Below are 4,348 nucleotides of genomic sequence, written 5' to 3'. Positions count from 1 at the left end.
CCATTTCCTGGAAATTTTAAGATGGCATTTCTTATTCTGAGGTTCAGACTGGAGTTGGACTTAATGTTGAGTGGCTGATATAATGGGCTCCATAAAATAAGAACAAGAATCTTGCTTTTTTGTGGTGGTTTTTTTTTTCTCGCACTGTCGCGATTGAGAGACGGGGACGCAGCTTGATGCAAGCAAGATGTCCGATTTATTGAACTAACACACATACATTTATATGTTCTAAGTTAAGCGTGTCTTAAGGTGATTGGCTAAACACTCTAACACATGCGCAAGACTAGCAAGACTACCTAAACAAAGTTTGTTGATTAGGAGATGTTCCCGCGACTATCAGTCGCCACCTGTGGTCACGTGTTGTTCTTTGTCCTAGGGCTTAGGCGTTTGCTGATGACCACAAGTTCTTTGTTCCTGGGCCTTGTCCGGGCATGTTGTGTTCCATGTCAACACTCGATTAGCATACAGGCCTCAGGCCCAGGCAACAGTTCTCGCTAACCCACATCTCCCCCTTTCTGTTTTAATTGAACATTTTGGCTATCCTAAGGTCGATGACCAACTAACTCAAGAACATCTTCTCTAACTAACATTTCCATAAACGAATCGCCAACTTGCGCCAGGGACAGACAAAAGTCCGTAACCCCAGTGCGATTTGCCCATGTAAGCCATACATTAGTACGGGGGTCAACTTGGTGCAATTCAAATCCCATGCTGACATATGTAAATACCCATAGGGCAACCACAACTATTCCCTTGCCCAACTCCGTAGCTTCTAAAACAGAGTTCATTTGAGGGCGGTGTTCTCTTCACCGGGCGTAGAATCTGGATTCAAGATGTCGTCAGAGGGCTGCTGCTGTAGTGCCTCTCGAAAGGGCCTCACATTTTTCGTTGGAATCCAACAGGGGCCTCTTTCTGTGGAGACACAAGCATAGCCTCTACCCCATGTAACGAGGGGGTAGGGTCCCATTACTTTACCTGTTTCAGGGTCCCGAATTAGCACCGGTGGCTTGATTCTGGGTTCCACGAGGGTGTTTGTGCTAAAATGTCGAACTATGGGAGGATTACTGTCCAACAGAGAACAATTCAAAAAATTAAAGACATATAAGGCTTTCTGTAATCGCTCTTCTGGGGTAGCAGTCCCTACTACTCCCCCTTTTTGTTTTTGTAACAAACACTTGAGGGATTGGTGCGAGCGCTCTATTAGGGATTGGCCTGTGGGGGAGTGAGGAATGCCGGTGGTGTGTGAGATTCCCCAAGAATTTAAAAAGGAATTTATTGATGAAGAGACATAGGCAGGGCCATTGTCAGTTTTAATCTGTGAGGGTATTCCTAAAGTGGCAAAGGCTCGCGTCAGGTGCCTTTGAACATCTCGCGCTCTTTCTCCTGCATGACAAGAGGCAAACAATGCACCCGAAAAAGTGTCGATAGAAGAATGTATATACTTCAAACGACCAAATTCAGGAAAATGCGTAACGTCTGTTTGCCAAAGCTGCAGACTCTGTAACCCTCTTGGGTTAACTCCTCCGGCAACGGATGTAAAAGAATGTCTTTGGCAATCAGGACACACAGCAACAATATTTTTTGCCTGCTGCGTGGTGAGGTTAAATTGTCGTTTTAAACCTCCAGCATTTTGATGAAAAAAGGAATGGCTAAGTCGAGCTTGTGCCACACGATCGGGTAATACCTGTACGGGTAGCGTAAGCATATCAGCCTGTCGGTTTCCCTCGGCCATAAACCCAGGTAAAGAGGTATGGGATCTAATATGCATAATAAAATAGGAATGATGGCGAGAATCTAAGAGAAAGACAAGCTCCTGTAGCAAGGTAAACAAGGCTGCATGAGAAACATCACGGAGCACGGAGGCTTCTGCTCTTTGAACAATTCCTGCAACATAAGCAGAATCAGTAATTACATTGAGAGGGATAGACCATTTCCGGAAGGCGCGAACCACGGCTGACAATTCTGCTATTTGAGGAGAGCCCTGTACAGTTTCTACATCAGAGTCCCAATGTCCAGACTTATCGTCAATAATCAGCAAAGGGTCTGGCAGCGCATGAGGTTGCCGTGAAGGATTCAAAATGATGAATTGAAAAGGTAACTCAGGTGCCCATCGATGCGCTTGTCTGTTGGTAATTGCCATGGCAACTTTCTGTAGGGCGTTAACAGCTTCAGGATTAAGGTTCCGTGGGGCACAGAGATCTGAGCCTCCTTTGAGCATTTCAAATAATGGGCTTAGGTCTGCATTAGTAATGCCAAGCAAGGGTCTGACCCAATTGATTGTTCCTAGCAGTTTTTGTACATCATGTAAGTTTTTTACCTCCGTGACTATTTGTAAAGGCTGAGGAACCACAGTTTGAGCTCGTATGCGCCACCCTAAGTACTTCCACGGTGGCGTCCGTTGTACTTTTTCTAGGGCAATACAGAGGTTTGCCGATTTAATGGCAACCATGACAAGGGCTACGGCTTCCTCCATGACTTCATGGTGTTCTGCTGCTACTAGAATGTCGTCCATATAATGATACAGTAAGACATGGCGCATCATGGTTCTAATTGGACTAAGTATCTTAGCTACATACCACTGACATATTGTGGGACTGTTTTTCATTCCTTGTGGCAGCACAACCCAGTGGTACCTTTGTAATGGGGCTTGCATGTTGACGCTTGGTACAGAAAAGGCAAATTTAGGGGCATCATCTGGATGCAAGGGAATATTAAAAAAGCAATCTCTAAGGTCAATGACCATTAAATGCCAATCACGAGGAATCATAGTAGGTGATGGAAGTCCTGGTTGTAGGGCTCCCATGCTTTCCATAGCGTCATTAATTTTCCGGAGGTCATGGAGCAGGCGCCACTTGCCAGTGTGTTTTTTGATAACAAAAACCGGCGAATTCCAGGGGCTGTTAGAAGATACAATATGTCCCTTTGATAGTTGTTCTGCAACTAGTTCTTGGAGGGCGTGAAGTTTTTCTATAGGTAGGGACCATTGATCGACCCAAACAGGGGTTTCGGTTTTCCAGATTAATTTTAGGGTCTCACGCCCCTCAATGGTCCCACCTAAAAATGTGCCTGGGTAGTTTGAAGAGACATACCCCATTGGGATAACACGTCACGCCCCCACAGAACCATGGGGACAGGTAAAACAAACGGTTTGACAGATGCTGTCTGGCCGCTTGCATCCTGTATCTGAATTAGTTCTAAGCTCTGTCGACTAGCTCCATATCCCCCTATCCCAGCTAACGCTTGGGAAACATCTGCTAGGGGCCATTGGGGTGGCCATTTGGCTTGAGAAATGACAGTAACATCCGCACCCGTGTCAATAATTCCGCACAGTACAACCCGTTGATTCCCACGAATAAGAGTACATCGACATGTGGGACGTTTCTGCGTGATAGATTGGACCCATAAAATCTGCGGTTCTCCTGTGGAGCCAAAAGCTCCTTGCCTCTGTGGCATTAACTGGTCACTAGGCAGAGAATTATCAACTTTGGGCATTAAAACTAGTTGTGCAATCCGACTTCCCTTTGGTATAATACAAGGAGGAAACGGAGTCCAAGCCATGATTTTAATCTCTTGAGAACTGTCAGCATCTATTACCCCAGGTAATACAAAAAGTCCTGATAGCGTCGTAGACGACCTTCCTAACAACAATGCCTGCGTTGCGGGTGGTAAAGGACCGACAATACCCGTGGGCAACAGATGGACTGAGGAATCAAGTAGCGTTACTGCACAGGAGGTTGCCAGGTCCAAGCCGGCACTTCCTGCTGTTGCTGGGCAGAGGTCGGCAACGCTGCTGCGCCCCCCCCCTGCGCCCGCGGGGGGGCCATCCGCGGAACTTGTGTCTGCACGCGCCGCGGCCCCGCGCTCTGTGACCGGTTTCCCTGTATCGGTCGTCCCTGAGAATCATGCTTAGACCTGCATTGATTAGCATAATGCCGTCCCTTCTGGCATTTAGGGCAGATCCCGGGTATCTGGGAACGCCTCCAAGCACTCGTAGCAAGGCAATCTTTCTTAAGGTGGCCCGGCTTCTCACAGCCATAACAGTTTTGGGGCGGTGGAGTGGGGTTAACTGGCCCACGCATGGCCGCGAACGCGGCAGCCATAACCTCAAATTTATGGTCCATGGTGCCGATCCTGTTACAGGCTTCCACCATCTCAATTAGGGTAGGATTCTGATTCGGGAGAGACCTTAAGAGTTTTTTGCAGTCAGCGTTAGCATTTTCTACGGCTAACTTAAGGAGTAGAATTTCTCGGGCTTCCGTATTATCAATCTGTCTTTCTAGGGCTTGTTTTAATCTATCTATAAACTGCATATACGGTTCACGAGGTTCTTGGGTTATAGTAGTAAATG

This window comes from Caloenas nicobarica, chromosome 30 (assembly GCF_036013445.1).
Source record: "Caloenas nicobarica isolate bCalNic1 chromosome 30, bCalNic1.hap1, whole genome shotgun sequence".
Taxonomy (NCBI): domain Eukaryota; kingdom Metazoa; phylum Chordata; class Aves; order Columbiformes; family Columbidae; genus Caloenas; species Caloenas nicobarica.
The sequence above is the reverse complement of the archived record's forward strand: the minus strand, read 5'-3'. Positions refer to the sequence as shown.